Source organism: Dama dama, chromosome 28 (genome assembly GCF_033118175.1).
Source record: "Dama dama isolate Ldn47 chromosome 28, ASM3311817v1, whole genome shotgun sequence".
NCBI lineage: Eukaryota > Metazoa > Chordata > Mammalia > Artiodactyla > Cervidae > Dama > Dama dama.
The window spans coordinates 15,289,212-15,316,113 of NC_083708.1; the positions used below are offsets into that span (position 1 = coordinate 15,289,212).

At 41.9% G+C, this 26,902-nt stretch overlaps 1 protein-coding gene across 5 annotated transcripts in view; it reads right to left on the reverse strand.

Moving 5' to 3' along the window:
- FILIP1 (filamin A interacting protein 1) overlaps positions 1-26,902 on the reverse strand; it is a 252,749-nt gene that overhangs the window by 131,907 nt on the left and 93,940 nt on the right. Inside the window, exon 1 of one of the 5 annotated variants that reach the window (XM_061131482.1) lies at positions 18,638-18,653. The exons of the other annotated variants lie outside the window; for them this stretch is intronic. The gene's annotated coding sequence lies outside the window, so the exon portion shown is untranslated. Of the gene's footprint in view, positions 1-18,637; positions 18,654-26,902 lie in introns of those variants that run through there. 5 annotated transcript variants of the gene reach the window in all.

The window sequence follows — 26,902 nt, forward strand, 5'->3', positions numbered from 1 at the left end:
TTTCTTATCTCTTCTTGCTCTACTCTGGAACACTGCATTCAGTTGGGTAAACTTTTCCTTCTCCCTTGCCTTTCACTTCTCTTCTTTCCTCAGCTATGTGTAAAGCCTCCTCAGACAACCACTTGGCCTTCGTGCATTTCTTTCTCTTGGGGATGGTTTTAGTCCTCCCCTACTGTACAGTGTTACGAACTTCCATCCATAGTTCTTCAGGCATTCTGTCTACCAGATCTAATCCCTTGAATTTACTCATCACCTCCACTATATAATCATAAGGGATTTCACTTAGTTCATACCTGACTGGCCTAGTGGTTTTCCCTACTTTCTTGAATTTAAGCCTGAATCATGCAATAAGGAGCTGATGATCTGAGCCACAGTCAGCTCTAGGTCTTGTTTTTGTTGACTCTATAGAACTTCTCTGTTTGGTTTAATGTTCTGCTATTGCTGTCTTAAAATTCTTGATTTTTCAAACTCGAGGCCCCACATTTCCATTATGTCTTGGAACCCCTAAATTTTGTGTCCAGTCCTGAGAGCAGCAGGGCAGTCCCTCTGCACCAGGCGTGAATGCCAGCAGACCCCCACCCCCATCCCCACCCCCAGAAGAAGCACAGTGTCTATGGGACACCAAATATAAAGGAGGAACATTCGGCTGGAGGAAAGGAAAGGTGGAAATGGAATTCTGATTCATTCTAAGATTTAGCCATCATATTGAATTTACCAGAAAATAAATTCACCTGATAAAATGGAATTTAGCAGGAAACAGCCAGGTTAAGATTTCTGCTTCAGGTGGGGATGGGAGACAAGGAGAATGAGAAGAGGGAACCAAAGAGCAAGGAAAGCTGAGTTCAGTCACAATGAAATGAAGTATTAGAATTACATCCTTGAGTTTTATGGGGTGTCTTAACTGTGAAATATAACACTGGTTACAGTTTTATAAACCTTAAAGTACCACAGGACTTTCGGGCAATATATGTAAGGAATTTTCCTTTAAATCACGTTGCTATTGCTCCTGCTCTGGTTTTGAAAAAGAAAAGCAGGGAACAGACTCATACAAGGGCAGGGGAGCCAGAGCTCAGGTCTTCCAGGAAAGAAGAGATTGTACAGCCCCTGGGAGAGGAGGCGGATGCAGAGAGGAGACAGGGAGCTCCATCCTGAGGCCCTGCGGCCTGCCCTGCCCCATTTCACCTCCCGCTCGAGGCCCCTTTCCTGTTTTCCCAGTATGCTCCTCCTTGTGCCTTTCATTGAAATTATAAAAATCAGACCCCACTGATCTTATTCTGATCCACAGGGGGCCTTCCCAGCCCAGACTTGCCTGGAGTGTTCCCCAATGCCAAACCTGACCAATCCATCAAACTCCAAGTCTTCTGGGTTCTAAGGACGGGGTTAAGAAATCACCCAGCTGGATTTAATCACATCGCAGCATATGTACCTAACTCTATATTTGTCAGTCTTTATTAACCCTAGTGAACATTTGAAATTAAAAGAGAAGTAGTCATTTTAAAAAGATTTGATTGAAGGTTTTGACAGTTTTTCTTTAAACCAAACCACTAGGTGATTTTCCTCTGTAAAATAAGTCATGGCAGAGGGAGGGTAAGAAGCACTTTGGGAACATATTTTTTTCTTCTCTCTTGTTGTTGTTTAGTTGCCAACTTTTGTCTCTTTTGACTCCATGGACTATAGCCTGCCAGGCTCCTCTGTCCACGGGATTTCCCAGGCAAGAATACTGGAGTGGGTTGTCATTTCCTTCTCCAGGGTTTCTTCCCAGCCCTGGGATGGAACCCACATCTCCTACACTGGCAGGTGGATTCTTTACCCCTGAATCACCAGGAACACACATAATTCCCCAATTCCCCTTTCTCCGCTACTAAATGCCAACGTCCTCTTTGGTGTCCTAGCCCAATATTCTTTCTTTGGAGAGCCAGGATGAACCCAACATTGACATAGCAGACAGGTCTTGGCTCCTAACACCTGGCACTGAAGCTAGGGTGGGGGGGGGGGGGTGGGGGAAGAAGGGGAGAGGGGGGTCGAGGGAGGCGTGGAATCCAGGGTTACACCAGCAGCCAGTGCTCCGGGAACACACTGCCAGTAGAGGAGCACCCTCTCCAAGTCCAGGGCAGTGATTCTCACACTTCGGAATAACCAGAAGTGTATATTAACACACAGACTACTGGTCCCCATGTCCGGAGTTTCTGATTCCACAGGTCTAGGATGGGCCTGAGAGCTTGCATTTCTAACACGTCCCAGGCAATGCTGTTGCTGCTGGTCCCAGGACCACACATGGAGCACCCATGCCCTAAGGCTAAGATGGGCCCAGAACGTTGCAAAGGGGCCTCAGAATGTCTACCTACTTCAGCTAGAAACGCTCTGCTTTCCCATAACTAAACTAGAAATAGTTGACTCGGCTGGAAAAAATGTTACTTGTAACTGTTTACATGACTGGTTACACGGCTGATTATCATTCATCCTCCAACAGAGGCCCTGTTTGAGCATTTAGATTTGTGGGGTTACAAAGAGGCCAAAACCCTTTGGCAGATATAGGGTGTGTGTGTATGTTTAACAAGACATTTTTTATCAGAAGATTCACAAATAATCTACATTTTCAGATGTTACTGAAACAAGTCAGAAGACCTGGCACTGCTGAGACATCTTTTCACATATCAGCGTTTAGCTGGGGTTGAGTGGTGGCTGACCCACTTAGATGAAGAATTTACTCAATAGGTCACACATGTCCTTACCACTTTCCATTACCTCTTGAACCCTGAGACCCAGGAGTCAATTGCCATATATTTATTGCTATAGTTGCACTCTTTTTCTTCTAGTAGAGAACTTCTTCTCTGTACCAAAGGAGAAGAGAGTTACATCGAGAAAGTTTCATGTTTCAAAAAAACAAATATTTAGTACTGGCTACTCTTATGAATGAACATGCCAACACTCTGCTAGCTTTACTTGTTTCTACCCACCTGTCTTCTGAATCTATCAGAGTCTGAGTCTAGCCTGGATAAGCCTGGATGGCAGGCAGAAATGCATGGGGAGGGACTAGAGACAAGAAGCCAACTCTTGGGACCCGTGGCTGAGACTCCATGTTCCAAATGTTAGGGGGCCTGGATTCAATCCCTGGTCAGGGAACTAGATCCCACAGGCCACAACTAAAGATCCTGCCCGCCACAACGAAGATCATGTGCTGGCGCAGTCAAATAAATAAATAAATTAAAAAAAAAATAGGTTAAATCAATCTAAAATGCAGACATTCAGGTTATTGGTGGGGGGAGGGTGGGCAGGCAAGCAGACTCTTGAGTGAGATGGTCAAAAAAACTGTCTGAAAAGGAATTAACCATAAAGTAGAAGCTGCAGTCTGTCACAAGCTTGATGGAGGACAGGGTCACTTAGCCAGGGGAAAGAGAATGTTGTGTGTGGCGGGAATATGCTCCCATGATGCTGACACAGACATGCAGCCAAAGTTGTGGCTGATGGGGGCTGCAATGAAGGTACGCATGGAGAAAAAGACGTGAATCAGGAGAGGATCTGTGAGGAGCAGGGGCCTTGCTTTGAGAACCAGCAAAGCAAGAGGTAGAGGGAGGATCTAGGGAACTTCTGCAGTGTCACTGTTGGAACCAGCAGAGGTGGCAGAGGCATCAGGTAGTCAGGCTATCTCAGGGGCAGGACAGCAGGGGCCTGAGAGTCCACCCCAGGGGACTACCTCTTGAGTTAACTTGAGCAGAGAGGAAGCTCAGAAATTGTGTGTGTATATGCATGCGCAGTCATGTCCACTTGTTTATGACCCCATCAACTGTAGCCCACCAGGCACCTCTATCCATGGGAATTTCCAGGTAAGAATATTGGGGCAAGTTACCACTTCCTACTCCAGGGTATCTTCCTGACCCAGGGGTCAAACCTACATCTCTTCACCACTGTGCCATCTGCAATTATTTAGGTAGAAACTAAAACAAGGAAATTCCATGATGATCTCATACTATTCATTCCCTGGCTTTCTCAGCTTGAGAACTTTGGGCTATATTTCATCCCACAGACTTTTTGTGTACCACTACACCAAATAACAAGCACACAAAAACCATGCTGGGTGCCAGAATACACACACACACACACACACACACACACACACACACACACAAAGAAAAACATGTTCCTTCTCTCGAGAATGTCATAGTCCAAAATAGTGGTCTATAATTTTTTTTAACAGTTAAATCCATTCTTTAACAATGTAATCACTTATCCTAACATTTCTATATTTATCTAAGAAGTATGTCTCATGCTAATCTTCTAATGTATTGAGCATATTATAAATTATATCCCGAAATAGAAAAAACCTAACTAAATAAACAACAAATATTATCAATAAATATAATGGAAGCTCATACCCCAGTGACTTCTCATGTGATAATTGATTTACCAAACAGATATTTAAATAGAGTTTAAAAATAAAAGGAAGCTTAGGAAAGGCTTTAATAGCTATCTTAGATCTGAAGAGTGACTGGTCATGATCTTGAATAACTCCTTAGATCATGAGGAAATTGGAAACGTGCACAGACAAGACTGTTGACTAGGACAGCGGGACAAGCTATGAGGACCAACCACTTCTCAGATCATGGTGCTTGAGCTGGGCCCAGGAGGGTGAGTAAACTCTTTTGGGGGAGAGGAAAGAGTATAAACAAAAGTCCGTAGCTGTTCAGTAGCCTGATGTGGACTTAGGAGGACTTCAAAATGGAGAACAAATGCAGCGAAATGCTAATTACATGCATCACAAAACGTGACAGATTAACTCAAGTGAGTCCCATCTGATAATAAGACTACACTCTGTGTTGGCATGTTCAGCCTTCAGTTTGTCCTTCATGTGCACTGCTATTCTTTCACATCAGAAAAAATGAAAGTGAATCTTGGTGGTCACCATGGTAACTAAATAGTGGGAGCAAGGGCAGAGGTAGGTCAAGGAATGTTCTATAGTTATGCATGGAGAAAGTACAAAACACAGGTTATTTTTAATTTTGGCTCTGCTCCTATGATTTTCATGTCTGAAAATTAAGATGTACATAAATAGTAAAGTCTGTTTCTCATGCAGTCATGAGAAAAAATACTTTCCCAGTAATTCAATACAACCTCCTTATTTTGTTGATGTTTCATTTTCATCAGCTGCCATTCAAGCCAACAAAAATGCCCAAAGTGAGTATTTTCCAAATTTGTAACCAGGGAGGGTGGAGGGTGTCCTTCCCCCTCCTTCCCCTTGTTTTCTGCCCTCCTCTGTTCTTTGTACACTAGCATGACTCACCGCCCACAGGACACAGATGGGGAATTGCTTTTCTAGGAGTGGTGATGAGTTTGCTTTCAGTCACCCACATTCCCTCATCTAATGACACTTGTGGCCGAGGACAGAGATGTGCCAGGCAGCTGACACGCCAGAGTGGGGAGGTGACGAAGCCTGTGAACCCCGGGTTTCCCCCTACCCAGGGCCCATCCAGCGGTCCCGGCAGAGGAGACCCTGATGACCAGACTCCAGGGCCGATTGAGGGGAAGCGCCTGATGCTGCTCTGGCCTCTCCACACCTCTGCTCAAAGGAAAGGTGCCCAAGGACTAGCAGGAGCAGAAGAATAAATATAAAACAGAAAGAAACATCAAGGCCTCAGAAGATAAGAGAACTACCTCTAAAAAATCTCTCACAATACTTTATGCAAAAGACGGTGACAGAGTGAGTCGTGTGAAAATAGTTTCTCTTCAAAGGATTACACATAGTTGGATTTTGCTTAAACAAAAAGCCTTCACCAAGAACACAGATTTAGAGATTATCTATTTCTCTGTAGATTTCACTTGGGTTATAAACCATTCACAACATATACTTGGCAGGCTGTTTAGGTTTTACCCAAACAAGCCCGCTGTTTTCATGAAATCGTTTTGTCACTTGTATATTTATAAATGCCACACCCTACCTATGAGTGCGTCACTGAAAAGGAAATGGTAGAACTAACCCTTCTTTGTCACTTTAAAATGTAGTCTTCAAAACTAAATTTAAAGATAGAATTCACATTACTGCCATCACTGAAATTATTTTCAGGATCCACTTTCTTATTTTTATTCGGTACATACTCATTACACAATTTCACGGTGCCAGGCCTGGGTGAAGGACAGGCCTGTTGGGGAGGTCTGTGCCATCATGTACTCACAGTCTGGTGAAGTTGTCCAGTTGAGTAGGTTAGTCACAGAGGGAGCGGGAGAAACTAGGAAGACCTTTCACCTATGTTATCTGATTGGCTGAGTTATTTCCAGGTCAATTTTTTTTAATTTAGTATATTAATAAAAAAAAAAAAAGAATCAATATTTCTATCTCAAAGCCAATTCCACAAAAATGTTTCTGAGCACCGTCTCCATGCAAGGCAGTATAGGTTTCATCCACAGTGGCTCAAAGACAGCGATCTTTAATGTGATCTTTTTTTTTTTTTTTTTCAGTGGGTTTTGTCATACATTGACATGAATCAGCAATAGATGGCACTCTGTATTCAAGCAGTTGATTTTTTTCAAGGCACAAAATTATATCATGCATGCACTGGTGACTCAGTGGCCCCTGTAACTTTGTCCTCTTCTCTTCCAATGAGTATGTTAAGTAATAGGGGATTTCTTTGCTTTTTTTTTTTTTTTAAATCTTAGAATGTGAAGGAGTGGATAGGTGATTGTTTGGGGCCTAACCAACAGTTAAATCATGTCTCATTAAATTCAGATTCCACATTTCTGTGCTGTTGCCATTCCACAGACAGAGAACTTAAAAATCAGGTCCCATGGAATAGAGTAACATGGCAGTGAAGCTATGGCCTCTCAAAGTCTGCTCCCACCCATGACTGGGGACCTCCAGACTCTCTGCAAAGACCATCACTCAGCTGTTTCTAGAAGTCCCCAGTGGAAGGGGTGAGTAACTGAGCCCATCAGTGCTGTCCTGAGAGCTAGCAGGAGATTTGCTGCCACTGCCCTGTGGCCTCTGCTCTCATCAGTGAAGCGGCTGTGAAGTTCTCAAAGGCCAGAAAGGAGAGACTGCAGGAAGAGCAAAAGCCTCAAATTTTAACCCCGATGCTCAGGTACCAACCAAACTTCCCACACGGAAGGCAATGGTAGAGTCAGAATCTCTGATGCTTTTGAAGTCCTTATATCATTGAGGCCCCAAGAGTCACAGAAGTCACTGCACTCAAAGCCACCACGTGGAACTGTGGATGCACCAAAGTTGGGAGCAAGGGAGGCTCCTGAGATGACAGGAGACATATGGGAGTAACCTGATTGAAAGTGGGAACCAGGGGTTACAGGCAATATCGTAAAAGCAGCATTTGCTTTAAAAACACACTTTCATGGTTTATAGTATTGGTTCTTATTTGCTGCCTCTTTAAAGGGCTGCTCATGGAGAATACAGGAGAGATAAAGCCCTGTCCCCCAAATACCTTTTGATGATGGCACAGGTGAAGAAATCATCTATTTCTAGCTCCTTTTGGATTGTCATCTTGTGCCCACAATGAGCTTCCCTGGTGGCTCAGATGGTAAGGAATCTGCCTGCAGTGTGGGAGATCTGGGTTCAATCCTTGGGTCAGGAAGATCCCCTGGAGAAGAGAATGGCAACCCACTCCAGTATTCTTGCCTGGAGAGTTCCACAGACAGAGGAGCCTGGCGGGCTACAGACCATGGGGGCACGAAGAGGCAGACACGACTGAGCAACTAACACTTTCACACTTCCACTTTCACTTGTGTCCACAATGTGTCAGACATCTGGTAAGGTTTTGCTGGACATTGGCAGAAATCCTTCAGATATAGATTAAGGACAAAAAGCAGTAATGTGCTGGTAAGCCAACTCTTCAGAGAAAGGAAAAGAAAATCCTTGATTCGTAGGTAGCATTTGCAGATTTCCATGGTGTGAATTCCCCCATCGGGGCCAAGTTCAAGGTACCAACATAACGTCACTGAACACAGCCAGTGCCACTTGGCCCCAGCATAGGACTGAGGAAGGGCCAAGTGACTGCTCCAGCCTCACTCCCTGGCTCTTGCTTCTCCCTGCAGACAGAATCAGATTGGAAAAATTTCCCCTGCATTCCTTCACTAAATATGACGAAGGCAGAAGTAAGAAGTGAGGAAGAAGACAGCCGGTTATCAGACAGACCTAGCATGAATTGCCTTTAACAGACCCTCTGTCTTCCTGACAAGGATAGTAAGCAGCATTCTGACCAGCTAAGCCTCAGTCCCAGGAAGGCAGTGTTGCAAAGCAGACAGCGAAGCAGGGAAGAAGGGGGAACAATCAGAAGGAGAAGAATTTGTCTTCTTAAAGCATGTGACAGTAAGCTAGGAAGAAAATACGTGAGTTTGTATGGACAAAATTAATGCAAATGGCCTCTTGTGAAGAAAACAGGCTGGATTCTGAACTGAAGTCAATGTTTTGTTCTTGTTTGCTTTTCATTTATTAGAAATACAGCTAAGTTCATAAGGATACTGGCTCTCTCATCTTCCTCACACTCCTCTGCTTCAGCAGTTCTCTTGGCCAGAGATGCCTCATGGGAAAAGCCGAGTCTGTAATTTTTCGGTTAATAGTTCCTGATGTGTTGACGCAGTGAGGGATCTCTACGGAGATGCTCGCCATGAGGTAACTGCCTCGAGCACAGTCCAAAAGATGATGTCAAAGATATGTACGCGCAAACAGTGACCTTGAAGGCCACTAAAGCATCTGATGGACTATGCAGAGCAGTGCTCACTGGTCATGAGCTTCATGATTTGCTGAGGATATATTTGAGCCGGGGAAGAACTGTGGTCAAGAACCAAGAATTAGTCATCAGTAAGGTTGGCTAAGAAGCTAACTGGATATTCCAAAGAAATTAACTGCTCATGAAACATGTCAAAAAATTTAACTACTTGGTTTGTCCCTCAGTTTCTCCATCTAAGGCAGCAGATCGCTGTTATCCTTTTCAGAGGCGTAAGCTATGAGATTTCCTGAATTAATTAATTAATTAAAAGGATAGATTTTAGAGACAAGGCCCAATGTTTGATGGTTGTCTTAGCCAAGTCACATTATAACAATTCCTGCATTATCTCTGTTAACATTTTACCACTGGGGCAGGCTAACAGTCCAAAGACAACCAGTTTTACTGCCGTGAACTCAAGAATATGCTTCTTCCAGCTGTGCTAGTTTGTATGCCTACCAGTAGATCTTTTGGGGTACAATATTAATCAAAGAGGTTTAATGTTTCATCATAGGCTACTTGTCGATAGTGAAGCTACAGAAGATATAGCCTTAGAATTTTTGTTATTCACTGAGCTATGGGATGAACCCAACATCCGGCCTTCATACTTTAGAGCAAGACTATTCACAGCACATGATGAGTAAATTCAGCCCAGAGACTTTGCTTTTCTCATCTTCCTCTCCTTTATTCCACAGGGTTTTGATTAGAAAGCTTTAGATAAATTTAACCCAAGTAAGGAATAAAAACAGAAACAGGAATAAAAATAGAAATGAAAATGATACTTATTTTTGTCTGCATATTACAGCTTTGGTATACTTACCATTTCCTATGATCCCACAAGATCATAAACTGCTTGAGGGCAAAAACTTGCTAATTCACTTCTGTAAACCCTGAAGCAATAAGCACAGGGCTTACACAAAATTTATGGGCAATGTATCTTTGTGTAATTGAATTAAGAGAAGGGGGGGAAGGCAAGGTATAAGAAAATGCAATGGATATCATCATATTCTACTCGATCTCCTGGAAAAGTTGGCCCCATTCTGGCTGAAATAAATTGACGATAGCAAAAAAAAAAAAAAAAGGAGACTGATGTCTCAAAAAGTCCTCAGAAATCATAAAGACCCTGTAGAATGATGCTTCTACTCATGGGCTCTTCATTCAGAAGATGGAGAATTTACAGGATTTCTCAAATACTATAGAGAAAACAGGAAAGCCAAAAAGTTGCTGAAAGGTTCAGGAACTAGATGAATTTTGAATGACTCCAAAGTAAAGCTCTGCTGGAGATGGGGATTACAGACAGACTGCTGACCAACTTCCCAGGCCAGTATTACCTTCTCCCCAAATACCCTCTAAATGAAATTCTCCAGACCTTTAAATACTCAGCCTCAGCACATTAACCCAGAGGCCCCACATCATAGCAGTTCCCCAGCTTGTTGAGAGAAGGACAACTAAAAGCTCTTGAGAAAAGGTGAGAAGAATAATGAGCAACTATGGTCATAACTGGGGCTTCCCTGGTGGGTCAGCTGGTAAAGAATCCACCTGCAATGCAAGAGACCTGGGTTTGATCCCTGGGTTGGAAAGATCTCCTGGAGAAGGGAATGGTTACCTACTGCAGCATTCTGGCCTGGAGAATTCCATGGACCGCATAGTCCATGTGGTCGCAAAGAGTTGGACATACCTCAGCGACTTTCACTATCACTATCACTATGGTCAGACTGGAGTGTGCAAGCCTGTTGTTCTCTGTCTCTTAAAATACAGAACAATAGCAGCATGTGCAAACATAGTAGAAGTACTTAAAGTACACAGGAGGGCTGACATGAAACAATGAAAAGTAATCTAATCCTAACACTGTAGAACTAGTAGAATATGTTCACCCCTTGGTATTAGTCAAGCATATCAATTTTGAAAAGGATTTAGATAAACAAATGGATGTTCAGAGGATGCATGCATGCTAAGTCACTTCAGTCATGTCCAACTCTTTGCAACCCCATGGACTGTACGCTGCCAGGCTCCTCTGTCCACAGAGATTCTCCAGGCAAGAACACTGGAGTGGATTGCCACGCCCTCCTCCAGGGGATCTTCCTGACCCAGGGATCGAACCCACATCTCTTACTTCTCCTGCATTGGCAGGCAGGTTCTTAACTACTAGCACCACTGTGAAGCCCTGATCAGTGGATAACAGGATGCTAAAAAGAAGGCTATGCACGGCACTAGCCTTTGAATGTAATGTCCTGGAAAGCAACCGCCATATGCTTCTGGAAAGGTCGTTGAGGATCTGTTATGGTTTGAATGTTTGTATACCCTAAGTGAAAAGTGAAAGTCATTCAGTCATGTCTGATTCTTTGCAACCCCATGGACCATAGCTTTCTAAGGCCAGAATACTGGAGTGGGGAGCCATTCCCCTCTCCAGGGCATCTTCCCAACCCAAGGATTGAACCCAGATCTCCCACATTGCAGTGGATTCTCTGAGCCACCGGGAAGCATAATGTCAGTGTGACAGAGTTAGGTGGTGGGGCCTTTAGGAGGTGCATAGATCATGAAGATCTGTTCAGTTCAGTTGCTCAGTTGGGTCCAACTCTTTGCAACCCCATGGACTGCAGCATGCCAGGCTTCCCTGTCTTGGATATTGCTCAAACTCATGTCCGTCCAGTCAATGATGCCATCCAACCATTTCATCCTCTGTCATCCCCTTCTCCTCCTGCCTTCAATCTTTCCCAGCAACAGGGTCTTTTCCAAGGAGTCAGTTCTTCACATCAGGTGGCCAAAGTATTGGAGTTTCAGCTTCAGCATCAGTCCTTCCAATGAATATTCAGGACTGATTTCTTTTAGGATTGACTGGTTTGATCTCCTTGCAGTCCAAGGGCCTCTCAAGTGTCTTCTCCAACACCACAGCTCAAAAGCATCAATACTTCGGCACTCAGCTTTCTTTATAGTTCAGCTCTCACATCCATACATGACTACTGGAAAAACCATAGCTTTGACCAAATGGACTTTTGTTGGCAAAGTAATGTCTCTGCTTTTAATATCATGAAGATGGAGTCCTCCATCTTCATCCTAACTCTGTAAAACTAGTGGAATATATTTACCCCTTGGTATTACACTCAAAGCCTAGTGCCATGCATAGCCTTCTTTTTAGCATCCTGTTAATCCACTGATTGGGGCTTCACAGGTGGCACTAGTGGTAAATGAGAAAAGCACTCCCTCTTATAAGAGACCCCACAGAGCCCCCAGCCTCTCCCACATGGAAAAAAGTCAGCAGGGAGATATCAGCTGTCTGCAACCTCGAAGAGAGCCCTCACCAGAACCTGGCCATTCTATCACCTGGGTCTTGGACTTCTGGCCTCCAGAACTGTGAGAAATACATTTCTGTTGTTTGTGAGCTATCCAGGCTCTGTTGTACTAAGACAGGGAGCCCTGTGCAAAATTGAGCTCTGGGTTAGAGGGACCACACATCTGAACTACTGCATACCAACACTGGAATACAAACTAGGCCATTGCTAAGTAATTCTCAGTTAAAGAGGCAAGACATGTCATCAAACCCTCCCTGTTATATACACCAGTCAACACATATTTCTTAAAAATCTACTGAATCAAAGTGCTATGGGCATCCTCTCTCATCTGTGTCAGTTTAAAAAATACATGAATTGGTATGACCATGTGTTATTGCTCTGCTGGTTTACTTTTCCTGTCAAAAGTAAATATATATGTATAATAACATCAAGTAAATGATAAAAAATGGGCTTCCCTTGCCATAAAAAAATGTGGCTCAGATGGTAAAGAATCTACCTGCAATGTGGGAGACCCAGCTTCGATCCCTGAGTTGGCAAGATCCCCTGGCTCAGGGAATTGCTACCCACTCCAATATTCTTGCCTGGAGCATTCCACAGACAGAGGAGTCTGGCGGGCTATAGTCCATGGGGCACAAAGAGTTAGATACGACTGAGCAACTCACACACATGCACAATGATATAAATAAGATAGGGAAAAATTTTCTAGGGTTTTTTTTAAAAAACAAAATTCATTTTGAAAATGTGCTGCGGGCTGTTTTGAAGACTTTTGTGTAAATCTAAAATTATTTCAAAATAAAAGGTAAAAAATACATTGTGGCAAATGCAAAAATGAGGTATGAACTGATCTAAAATGAGATATGACTTGGAGCTTAACTGCAAGTCAATACAATTCTAAGAACCTGGAAATTCAGGATTCCATCTGCTTTACCTATGCTTCAGGACAAGTCAGCCTGTTTACTTCCAGGCCTCTGACAGTGCAGGAAGTAGAGGATAAATTGCAGATGAAGAGAGGTTTTGCTGTGGCTGAGCTTATTGGAGATATTTAACGTGTGTATCCTTAAAAGCCACACAAGCAGCAACGGGGAAAGACTGAGACCCATCGACGTAGTGTAATGGCAGGCAGGATCAGCTTCTTCAATCAAGAATCAGGACTCCATGAGGTTGAGGACCCGCTGAGAATATCCCCTGCCACCAATTTGTCACTCTAGCCTTTGACTCCCCTGACTTCATTTAAGAAACTGGTGTGATCCTAGTCAGAAGGGTCACCATTAAAAAGTCTACAAATAACAAATGCTGGAGAAAAGGGAACTCTCCTACACTATTAGTGGGAATGTAAATGGGTGCAGCTACACCACTGTGGAAAATAGTATGGAGGTTCCTCAGAAAACTTAAAATCGAATTACCATATGATACAGCAATCTCATTCCTGGGCATATAACCAGACAAAACTATGATTCAAAAAGATACATGCACTCCTATGTTTATGGCTGCATGATTCTCAGGAGCCAAGACATGGAAGCAACCTAAACGTCCATTGACAGGTGAATGGATAAAGAAGCTATGGTGTATACACACACACACACACACACACACACACACACACACAATGGAATACTACTAAGCCATATAAAAGAATGAAACAATACCCTTTGCAGCAACATGGATGGAACTAGAGATTATCATACTAACTGAGGTAAGTCAGAAAGAGAAAGACAGACAGCATATGACATCATTTATCACAGACATAGAAAGCATACTGGTGGTTGCCAAGGGGGAGGCGGTTGGGGGAGGGATGGAGCGGCAGGTTTGGGTTAGCAGATGTAAGGTTTATATATAGAATGGATAAATAACAAGGTCCTACTGTATAGCACAGAGAACTATATTCAATATCCTATAATAAAAACTATATTCAATATCCTATAATAAACCAGAATAGAAAATAATACTTATAAAGATGTATATATGTATAGCTGAATCACTTCACTGTACAGTAGGAGTTGGCACAGCATTGTAAATCAACTATACTTCAATTTAAAAATAAAAGAAATGGATGTGATAGACAAGGGAAACTTCCTCCCTTCTCCACTTCATTTCTGTTATATTCTTTCCCAAAACCCTCACCCACATAAATTCATATCTGCACACATGTAGACCTTTAGCTGGTGCTACCCGTGGAATAGCCCCTCCTGCATTCCTTGAAGACCCAGCTGATGAATGGAGGACCAAGGAGCTCCCCTTAGGGCCACCTTTTCACCATTAGATAAAATGTTAATAGTTAAGATATGCTGCTGCTGCTGCTGCTGCTAAGTCGCTTCACTCGTGTCCGACTCTGTGCGACCCCATAGACGGTAGCCCACCAGGCTCCTCTGTCCCTGGGATTCTCCAGGCAGGAACACTGGAGTGGGTTGCCATATCCTTCTCCAATGCATGAAAGCGAAAAGTGAAAGTGAAGTTGCTCAGTCGTGTCCGACTCTTCGCCACCCCATGGACTGTAGCCTACCAGGCTCCTCCATCCATGGGATTCTCCAGGCAAGAGTACTGGAGTGGGGTGCCATTGCCTTCTCCGTGTTACGCTATAGAATGACTCTGTAATTGTTGTGGTTCACAATGAGAAATTCTGAAATAAAAATGGAAAGTTTCTGGACTTTCCTGGTGGTCCAGTGGCTAAGAATCCACCTGCCAATACAGCGGACAAATTCTATTCCTGGTCCAGGAAGATCCCATATGCCTCAGGGCAACTAAGCCCACACACCATGATTCCTGAAGCCCATGCTGTCTAGAACCCAAGCTTCACAACAAGAGAAGCCACTGCAATGAGAAGCCTGTACACCTCAACTAGAGAGTAGCCCCTGTTCACAACTAGAAAAAGCCTGCATGAAGCAATGAAGACCCAATGCAGTCAAAAATAAATTAATTAATTAAATAAAAGTGGAAAGTTTCTTAATTGTTTAGGAAAATGATTCCCTAACTCATTTCTCCAGTTTTTAGATCAAATGAAAAATGAAGACTATTAAAGATTTGCAGTTAGAAGTCATTACGCTCCTGAAATATCCATTAAACAAAATCTAATTATCCATTAAACAAAAATTAAAAGTGAACTCATAGGTGTTTTTCTTAGAAATTCTATTCTACAAATTACACTGTTTGAAGCTTTTTATATAGTCACTATGCAAAAGCAATCATCAGAAGGAAAAGCAAATATTTATATTTATGTTAAAAGCATTAGAATTATAAGTATCAATTTTAAATAGACCATATCAAGGAAGTAAACAATCTTTAAATGCCTTTCAAAAATCTATAGTCAATTTATTCCCTGTCATTCACTAGCTCATTTCCCAGCTACATGCTTCAGATTTTTCTGAAAAATGTAAAGAAGTGTTTCGGTAGCTTATAGTCTAATGTGATTTCACGGGGAAAAAATGGAAGAAATATATATTGCATGCTGATTCCCAGAAATACCACTGACTTGCTGTGTGACATTGGACCTCTCATTCACCTCTCTGTGCCTCACTTGTAAAATAATGTATTGTGTTAATTAGAAGTTGTTAACTGGCACCCCTTTGGCCAGATCTAGTCTTTGGATGTAACTTCTTAGCCCAGCATGTTTTAAAAATTGGAAAAAATGGCACATTCAAATCCAAATTCCTGATTTCTCTTTAAAATTATAAGGTCAGCAACAGGGAGCTTACATCTCATGTGGCAACAAAGGCTGCCAGGGAATAGCAGCTGTCCTTTGTAGATAAGGCATTGGGTCTTTGTATTATTGATACTTAGCTGCCTGTTTGGCAACCAAGTTTTTGATGAAATAGATGACCTCAAGTTTCTTTCAGCTCTAATATTCCCACATTGAAGGTGAGTCATATAGCAAAAGGGCTTCCCAGTTGGCGCTAGTGGTAAAGAACCCATCTGCCAATGCAGGAGATGTAAGAGTCGCAGTTTCGATTCCTGGGGTCAGGCAGATCCCCTGGAGGAGGGCATGGCAACCCTCTCCAGTATTCTTGCCTAGAGAATCCCAGGGACAGAGGAGCCTGTCCAGAGGGCTATCGTCCAAAGTGTCACAAAGAGTCAGACATGACTGAAGTGACTTAGCATGCATGAATACAGCAAAAGTCCATTCAACCTCTCTAAGCTTCAGCTCTATTGGAACATGGGGATAATAATTACCTCTGACTACCACTTGCGCTTTGGAGAGACAGCATGAAATTGTGGATGGTGATTGCTTCACCCAGGTCCATGCACGTAGAAAGTGCTCGATAAACAGCAGAGGGAACAGCATAATGACTCAAATTGAATTCTCTGATGGCCGATCGAATTTAAATCACCATTGACATTCTGCTTCTTCTCTTCCAAGTGCACCATTGGTCCCACCCCAAACCAACTATTTGCCTCTAATTTTCAGATACACTTTGTTCAGTTAATAATAAACAGGTTGAGATTCCCGAATGAGAGGCAGCAATGTAAAGAAAACAGTGTTAAGTGTCTCGAGTTGTCACAGTCCCCATTTGTGGTTGAACCAGCTGTCAGTATGGGATTCGCTGTAAGCGTTGATGCCACTTACCTGCCAGGTACAGAGTGTACCATCGGTTATTATTGTTAAACACAAGTAACAGAGAGCTCCCGATGGGCTTCTCTTTCATACAAAAGCCACCAGTGAGCCCTAGAGATCGAGCTCCCATGGGAGCATCTGTCATAGCGTCCCTGCCGCCTCAAGTTACTCTGAAGTCACTCACACACAGAGTCACCCTGTCACTCACTAGCTCACTTCCTCAGCCACACGCTTCATCCATCAGACTGCTTTATTAATCATGGAGCCGAAGCCAGCCTGTTCCCAATATGTGATTGCCACAGATGTGCCCATACTTTAAAAGACTCATATTTAAGTTAATTTTGACATACACATAACATTACTGTGTGTACAGTTGCAAAAAAAATTTTTTTTCTAAGTTCTATCTAACAATACTTTAGGTTAAAAAAAAAATACAAGAAAAATAAGATAATCTGTACCCTCCTCCGAGTTAGTTTGACTGGGATTTTTACCCACAACTGGGTGTTATTTACATGACCTCAGAGCTTGCGGCATTCTGCTGACTTTCAGCCCAGCCAAAGGCTGAACCTGAGGCAGACAGCAATGGGGCTGTCAGAGGGAAGCCCACAGTCAACGTGATCAGATCTCCATCTTCTAAATGGATCTCCTCTCCCCGAAACTCCACAACAAACACCCTCTCCCAAGCGTCAGTCCCTCCAACTCATACTCTGCAGAGCTCTCAGAGAAAGAGATTTAACACACAAGTGTCTTTGTGGCAATTCCCTGCTCAAGGCTCTTAAGTCATTTGCTATTACCCAAAAGTAGATCCTGGGGTTCCCTGGTGGCTCAGATGGTAAAGAATCCACCTGTGATGCAGGAGAGCAAGATTCCATCCCTGGGTTAGGAAGTTCCCCTGGAGAAGGAAACAGCTATTCACTCCAGTATTCTTGCCTGGAGAATTCCAAGGACAGAGGAGCCTGGCAGACTATACTCCATGGGGTCTCAAAGAATCAGACACAAGTGACTAACACAGCACAAAAAATAAATCCTACAGACCTGCATGACCTAGACCCCGTCAAGCTCTCTGCATCTTCTTCCTGTCCTTGCCCTCAAAGAATCAAGCCCAGCTCTATTCCTGAACACACTACCTTTTCTCCAGGCCTGTGGACCTCTTCTCCCCACCGTTAATTCCACTCTTCCTTCAAGTATCAACTCAAGCATTGCTGTCTCTTCCGTGGTTCCCTTAGGAAAACTTAGCTGCCTCTTTCTTTACTCTCCTGAATGTTGTTCACATATAACTATGGCAACCACCATGTTTATTTGCCTATGTGTGAGCTTCCTAAAAGCAGGAACAGAATCTTTAAATGTTTTTGCTCCGAGCACCTAATACAGTGTTCATCATATTGTAGGCAACTGGATATTTGCTGAATATTGAATAAATGAACCTGCTTCGTTTCCATAGCCTATATATTTACAGATTCCATTCTGTAAAGTCATAAGCCTGTTCTTATTACCAATACAACTAATTAACAGTGTATTTCTGCACATCTTTCATTTCAAATACATTTTACTTTCATTTATTTCTTTGGGGCAATTCGTCTGTTGTGCTTAATATCTATTAACATCAACAAACTGTGTGGTCCTATCAATACAGTGAAATCATTATTTTGCTGAATCTTACAACATGAAACTTTCTAAGCATCCACAGTATATTTGTTATGAAATTTAGAGGATGATGATGCCACAGAGTACTTTGAGAATTAATTAAAAATATATATAATCAGACTAGTCAGATGACAAAGATTAAAAAATTTAGAGATTTTTACTCAAAATCACCCAGTTCTAAAAAAAAAAAAATCATACAATTTCTGTTTTCTGAATCTATTGATACAGCTCAATTTTTATGAAAGTCCCCTCCTAGTTCCATTCACTATTTAAATCTTTTCACAGCTAAAGGCATGCACTCTGCTAACCACTATGGAGAAGCAGTGTTTGCAGCTGCGATCATTATAAAATATAATAAACTCTTACATTAAATGAGCCAAAGTCTGAATTCTTTACAGTGACATAACTGTGTTTCTTCTTAGTTAAATTCTGAAGATGTAACCACTACCTACCTTGGTGAAATCGCCCTCTTGCATGTTTAGCCCGAAACTGAAATGAGCTAACCTACGTTTCATAATCATTCGCGGAGAAAATTGTAGCTGTAGAGAATGGCATGCTGTGTGTGAACAGGGCCATGCACTTCAGTGGTTTCAAATCCACAGTGGCTTCTTTAGTGGTAAACATTTCGTTTACCTGGGTTCACACCCTTGACTTTCACTTGGACAAACCTGAAAGCTCCAGCGAGTTAGAACTGCCAACTCTTGCATAGTTTTCTATCCACAACCATCAATCTCTCCCTGGCAATAAAAGGAGACTAAACCTTGGTTTGCCCCAGCGTCACCTGGGAAAATGATGAATCTTTCATTGCATCTGAGCCAAGGATGACGTTACCTAGCAAAGTAAACTCGGTGTACAACGTTCTACCAGTTCTATAATTTGGGGAGTTGGATTCTCTACACACAATATGGCACATTTCCTGGAGAGGCTAGTGGAGCCAGTTGCTTTTATTGGTGCCAAGTGTCTGCCCAGTGATTTAAAACACCTTCCCTTTTGGTTTTTCACTGTTCAGTGTTCATTCCCGTGGTTAATATTGGTGTCATATCAAATGAAGTCACCAAACCTCAAGGAGGAGACAACTTGCCTCCAAATGAAGTAGCATATTATGCTGAGGCGATGTTTGGTCAGAACTGAAAAAGAATGCCTGGGGCACAAAGCTGGTATGAACACAGCTGGTCTACAGATGTGTGCAGTGTTCATTAAGAACCTATACTATACGTATTTTAAGCTAAAATCAGGTTTCAATTAGGTAAGGATATTGGCTCAGATGGTAAAGAATCTGCCTGCAATGCAGGAGACCTGGGTTCAGTCCCTGGGTTGGGAAGATGCCCTGGAGGAGGGCATGGCAACCCACTCCAGTATTCTTGCCTGGAGAATCCCATGGACGGAGGAGCCTGGAGGGCTACAGTCCATGGGGTCACAAAGAGTCGGATATGACTGAGAGACTAAGCACACACACACATAAGAGAGAAAATGACTGAACACAGATAAAACCAGATTTTTTGATTTCTTTGAAGAAATCTTGTTTTTTGGTTTTTTTTCCTGACAAGAAACACTTAATAAAACTGAAATACAATTCCCTGAGAATCACTGGCAATTTATCTCCTTCCTTTGTTTTTAATTGGCAGGAAGCATTTTAAATGAAAACTGCAGCTTACCTTGCATGTGAGCTAGAGCCAAGAGCTGGTTTTTCAAATCTCAACACTCTGGACAAGGGCAATGTCAACTAAGGGAAACTTTGCGGGGGTGGGGCCTGAGTTCCACCAATCATGTGAAGAGGAGTACTTCCCATCCCTGGGTTTATAGACTTGAGATCTGCTTTATCAAGCTGATGTTAATCAAATATTCATAGGACAGAATAAAAGATGAAGGTTAGTTGTCTAGGGAATAAAGAATAGTAAATTTTGAAAGCTAGTAATGGGACCTAAGAGGAGCTGGCGCTATTTCTATTTTATAGGTGTATGGGGCTTTGATCGAGGAAGCTTTGAAAAGATCTTTATTTTACAATTAAGGCCCAGGATCTTCTGGGTGTGCCCTCAGGTAAACATCCATGTGAGTTTACATGAATTAAATCTTCATCTTGAGAACAAAGTATTTTCTTTTTTTGGCTACACCAGGTCTCAGTTGCAGCACAAGGGACCTTCCTTGCATCATGTGGGATCTTTCGGCGCCCTGACTCTCTAGCTGTGGCGTGGATTCAGTAGCTGCGGCTTGGGGGCTCTCTAGCTGTGGCATATAGTCTTAGTTGCTCGAAGACATGTGAGATCTTAGTTTCCCAACCAGGGATCATGTCCCCTGCATTTTAAGGTGGATTCTTAACCACTGGACTCCCTGGAGAAGGAAATGGCAACCCACTCCAGTATTCTGGCCTGGAGAATCCCATGGACAGAGGAGCCTGGCAGACTACAGTCCATGCAGTCACAAAGAGTCGGACACAACTGAAGCAGCTTAGCACAGACCACCGGGGAGGTCCCCAACAAACTGTATTTTGAAATCTACAAAGACCCAGATATAGTCACAGATGCAAATCGGGCCCCTCTTCCAATCCTTTGAAGACTGAGTTCTTGAGGAAATCAAACTAGGTATCAATATGGAAGAAAGGGAATTTTCTCAAGATTCATCAACATTTTTCAAATAGAAAAAGAATTTAAATAGTTGTAATATTGAACTCTTTCCACAGAGAGCTGTTCTCTTCAGAGTAACACCTGCTAAAACAAATGAGGAGAAAAAATATCTTTGTGATTTTACTTCAAAGACAGCATTCCAGAAACTAAATAAATTAGAAAATCAGTATGTATTTCAACTTTCAAATTAGTAATGACATTTCCTTTAACCTGGGCTGGTAAACACACAGCATGAGTTCTGTCAGACCTCTCTCCCAGATCACGAATTGGCTGTGGCATTTTTTGCTGTTGAGCCTGAATACATTCCCAGAATTTGCAACACTTCACCTGAATCACCTCAACTAGTAGATTAGAGTTCCTAGTCACAGAATATATGTTTAACATTTCTGCTCTCAATTCCTTTAAAATAAAAGTGATTAATTTTTATGTGCTGTGTGTGTGAGTGCTAAGTCATTTCAGTCGTGTCTGACTCTGTGTGACCCTATGGGCCATGATCAGCCAGACTGCTCTGGGCATGGCATTCTCCAGGCAAGAATACTAGAGTGACTTGCCATGCCCTCCTCCAGGGGATCTTCCCGACCCAGGGATGGAACCCACGTCTCTTACATCTCCTGCATCGGTAGGCAGGTTCTTTATCGCTAGCACTTCCTGGGAAGCCCTTTTACGTGCTACTGCTCTGCAAATTAGGTAGCAAGTAAATTCTTTTATGGCTGATTCATGTTGAGGCTTGACAGAAAAAAAACAAAATTTTGTAAAGTAATTATCCTTCAATTAAAAAATTAATAAATTTTTGAAAAATGATGCCTAAGTAGTCTGGCTAAACACAAGAGTGATCAAACCTCACCAAGAACACAATAGTGAAGGAAACAATGATGCTTATTTGACCGCTGCGGTGAACGTTCTGAGAAAGACACTCCCCAGAATGCATGACTCTATCTTCAACTCTAACCTTATATCTAACTCAAACACTAAAGTTACAAGGGTTGATGACTCATTCATCGGTGGAGTCTGGGATTTCACTCAGAGCCATATGATAACCAGTTAGAACCTATTACTCTGGAATAAAGTGCACATAATTCGGAGTACTAAGTTGCTATATTAAATTATTCTAAAAGAGAATTCATTGGTGGCATTATTTAAAAAATCACAAAACATTTATAGACCACCTCTTAGCCAATGTTATCAATTCATACCACTTTGGAAGTAATATAAGTCCAAGTTAGTAACGTAAGTCCCACTAGTAGACTTTTTGTTCCATGTTGAGGCAGCAGGGAATAAGAGGGCAAACATACTTGAAGACAATTTTTTTTTTAAAGCCATTGACTTGCTATGTTTAGGTTGGTTTATTACTTTGAAATGTGGATGCTGCATAAATGTTATAAACAAAATTCAAAGGCAAACTACAAAATGGGAACATTAGTTGCAGGTACTATGTACAAATATGTCATTAACATACTTATTAATTATTAATATGAGAATAATATCAACAATTAAAGATAATTATTAAAGAACTCCTGTAAATCAAAAACACTAATACATTAAAAAGTTGGAAAAGAGCATGAACAGTTGATTCACAAAGAGAATAAATGAACTTCTCCTCTAACATGAAAATACATTTAATTTCATACACATAAAAAAGTACATTTAGAAAATTGGTGAAATTTACAGCAGAACAACAAGAACATGCCATTAACAGAGATAGAGTTAGAAAACTAATTGCTGGTGTGGGTATGGTGAGATGAGCACTCATATACAAGTCATGAAAATGTAAATTGATATGAGGTAGTACCTATAACAAACTCCTCTTCTTCTTTCTGCAAAGTAACTTGACAAATTGTATAAAGACCTCTCAAAATTGTCATTCATTTTTATCTGATAATCTCAATGTCTGAGCCTTTATTGTTAAGATATAATTAAAGATGCAACCAGAAATTTATTCACAAGGATTCTTATCAGTGTTTCAACAATAGTATTAGATACAAAATTTCAGAGCAGTAGAGATGACTTATTAATAGATGACCAATAATGTGGAAATCATTAAGTAAATTATGGTTATTGACTGATTGATAACATTTATTAATTCATAAAATAAGAATTACATATAAAACTGTATCTATAGTATAATGCTAATTTTGTGAAAATAGTAGCTAAGTTACTCAAAAGGACAGAATTTAGGAAATACATCATTATTCTGCAATTATTTATGGGTGGTGAAATTGTGCATGATATTTTCTTTGTACTTATTTTTTCCAAATAGTCTAGAGTAAACATATATTACTGTGGCATTAAAATGTAGCTTTTAAAAGTAAGATATGAAAATGTCATATTATTATGAGCAAGAGGAACAAACAGAAGGATGAAAGGACTCACAAAGAATATTTTGTATTGTTTTGCTGTGTCTTTTTTTTTTTTTTTTTTTTTGGCCTTGTTCTGGCATATGGGATCTTCATCCCCTGAGCAGGGATGGAACCCATGCCCCCTGGGATGGAAGTGTAGAGTCCTTACCACTGGACCACCAGAGAATTTCTTGACAAGGAATGTGGATGACTGAAATTCTGGTGTAATGTACTATAAAATATGCACAGTAATTCCCAGCAAGGCATGTGTGATGACACAGGAGTCTTCCCACCACACTAAAGCCAAGAGCAATTCACACATCACCCAGTCATCTGGAATTACTCTGTGTAGAATTTAGGCTATCTCTTCTTCTCTTGTTCTTCTCCTCCTACTCTATTTCCTTAAGTTCTCTTCTTACTTGAAGCCTTATCTCCCCCATGAAATCTTTATGCATCTCAATGAACTGCAGCCTCTCTTCCACTAGAAATCTAGAGTATACATTGTCTATATCTCTCACTTTGCAGTTAAACTTTATCATCCTGTTTTTTCAGTTTTTTTTTTTTACCTTGAGATTTTGATGCCCCAACTGGGTTTTTAAAGTCCACCAAGAAAGGGAGAATATTAAAAATTCTTTTGTAGCCCTATTCAGTCCTTCAAGAAATATCTCATGAGCACACAGTATGTGCTGGACGTGAGCTCCCCCCAGGCTGGTGGGAGAGCCTGATACTTGGTGCCGTTCATGCTCAGCACAGTCCTCAGCAAACTGTGCCGACACATGCAGGGAGGGCTGCGTTCAGAATGCCAGCCAGTCTGGGAAACTCAGCAGTGGCCACAGCACTGGAAAAGGCCAGTTTTCACTCCAATCCCAAAGAAAGGCAATGCCAAGAATGCTCAAACTACTGCACAATTGCACTCATCTCACACGCTAGTAAGGTAATGCTCAAAATTCTCCAAGCCAGGCTACAGCAATATGTGAACCATGAACTTCCAGGTGTTCAAGCTGGTTTTAGAAAAGGCAGAGGAACCAGAGATCAAATCGCCAACATCCGCTGGATCATCAAAAAAGCAAAGGAGTTCCAGAAAAACATCTATTTTTGCTTTATTGACTATGCCAAGGCCTTTGACTGTGTGGATAACAATAAACTGTGGAAAATTCTGAAAGAGATGGGAATACCAGACCACCTGACCTGCCTCTTGAGAAACCTGTATACAGGTCAGGAAGCAACAGTTAGAACTGTACATGGAAGAACAGACTGGTTCCAAATAGGAAAAGGAGTACATCAAGGCTGTATTTTGAAACCCTGCTTATTTAACTTATATGCATAGTACATCATGAGAAACGCTGGGCTGGAAGAAGCACAAGCTGGAATCAAGATTGCCAGGAGAAATATCGATAACCTCAGATATGCAGATGACACCACCCTTATGGCAGAAAGTGAAGAAGAACTAAAGAGCCTCTTGATGAAAGTAAAAGAGGAGAGTGAAAAAGTTGGCTTAAAGCTCAACATCCAGAAAACTAAGATCATGGCATCTGGTCCCGTCACTTCATGGCAAATAGATGGGGAAACAGTGGAAACAATGGCTGACTTTATATTTCTGGTCTCCAAAATCACTGCAGATGGTGATTGCAGCCATGAAATTAAAAAACACTTGCTCCTTAGAAGGAAAGTTATGACCAACCTAAACAGCATATTAAAAAGCAGAGACATTACTTTGCCAACAAAGGTCTGTCTAGTCAAGGCTAATGTTGAGTGGTCATGTATGAATGTGAGAGTTGGACCGTGAAGAAAGCTGAGTGCCGAAGAATTGATGCTTTTGAACTGTGGTGTTGGAGAAGACTCTTGAGAGTCCCTTGGACTGCAAGGAGATCCAACCAGTCCATCCTAAAGGAGATCAATCCTGAGTGTTCATTGAAAGGACTGATGTTGAAGCCAAAACTCCAATATTTTGGCCACCTGATGCAAAAAGCTGACTCATTGGAAAAGACCCTGATGTTGGGAAAGACTGAAGGCAGGAGGAGAAGGGGATGACAGAGGATGAGATGGTTAGACGGCATCACCGACTCAATGGACATGAGTTTGGGTAAACTCCGGGAGTTGGTGATGGACAGGGAGGCCTGGCATGCTGCGGTTCATGGGGTCGCAAAGAGTTGGACACGACTGAGTGACTGAACTGAACTGAATGAAGTAACGAAGACAGAAATGACAAAGAACAAAGTATTTATTTTCTATTGCTTCCATGACAAATCACCAGAAAATTTAACAGTGCAGAACAACATTCATTTATTAGCTCAGAGCTCTGGGGTCAGAAATCTGGGTGTGGTGTAGTTCAGACAGGTCTTCTGTTTAGAGGCTCACAAGAATAAAACCAAGGTGTCAGTATGGTTGCATTCCTTACTGGAAGTTCTGGGAAAGAATCCACTTCCAAATGCTTTCAGGTTGTTGGCAGAATCCAGTTTCTTGAAGTTGCAGGAGTGGGGTGCCTGTGTCTTTGTTGGGTTTCTGCTGGGAGGCTCTTAACTGCCTAAAGGACTCTCTTTGATTCTTGCACAAGGCTCCTTACATCTCAATACCAGCATCAGTGCATTGAATCCTTCTCATACTTGGACTCTCTCTGACTTCTTTTCCTGCATCTTTCTTGCCTCCCATTGGAAAAAAATTTCTCTGCTTTTAAGGATGCATGGGATTAAGTTAGGTCTACCTGAATGATCCAGGATAATCTCCCCAATTTCAGGTCCATAACCTTAATTACATCTGCAAAATCTCTTCGCCTCATAGCAAAACATATTCATGGGAGCCAGAGATTAAGGTGTAGACATCTCTGGGGGCCGTTCTGCCTACCACTAATAGTAATAACAAAGAACAAGTGTATGGAATACTCCAGACTGAAATGATGGACTCAAGAAATTTAACTGAATCCCAGTGTTTTCTCTTCTTAGGAGAAACATTCCTGCTATGAGCCTGATTTCCTGATAACCAGATCTAGGACACATTGGTGATCTTTTGTCTATCAATGTTTTGAATTAGCAGAAACCACTTTGAGCCATAGCTGAGTTTTCTCCTAATTACCTAAATTCCAATTTTATTGGTTCGACTAATTTATTCTCATTTTTGTCCTAACATGCGTGAAATGCTGAGAAACCCAAGGAACAAGAGAAGTTTATCTGGGGGTGTTGCGGGCAAGGAAATTCAAGCTGTGTATTACCTCATTACACTGAATTATGCAATTTCTCCACAAGACGAGATCAGCTCCTACAGTAAATAAAAAGAGCACCTGGGATGAAGGAGCATTAGAGAGAAAGCTGTCTGGCCTCTTAGGGAATGGAAAGAACAGAGTGGTCAACGACTCATCCCGTGGCACCACAAACAGACTTTCAAGAGATTGTGGAGGGGACAATGCCAAATTCATATGACAGACAGCTCTTTTAACGTTTGTACAGTGCCACTTATTCATCTGAGAAGGCAAAAGGAAATGCTTTCAACCCTGATCCCAGACACAGAGAGGAGCCCAGGTTCACGCCCCTCCCTGCCAAGAACAGAGTGCCACTCAACTTCATCTTGCCCATGAGATGAACCAGCCACCCAGGCCTGTAAATAACATCACATCTTGAGGGGTGAAGAAAATAAAACTGTGGGATTTTTTTCTTAGCATGAAATGCATTCACAGTCCATTTCCACTGCAATGTCTGAGCACTAAGGTTAGCTGGGAAGAAAGATAAATAAATAAGAAAATTTTTCAGTAGTTGATATTTGATTTGGG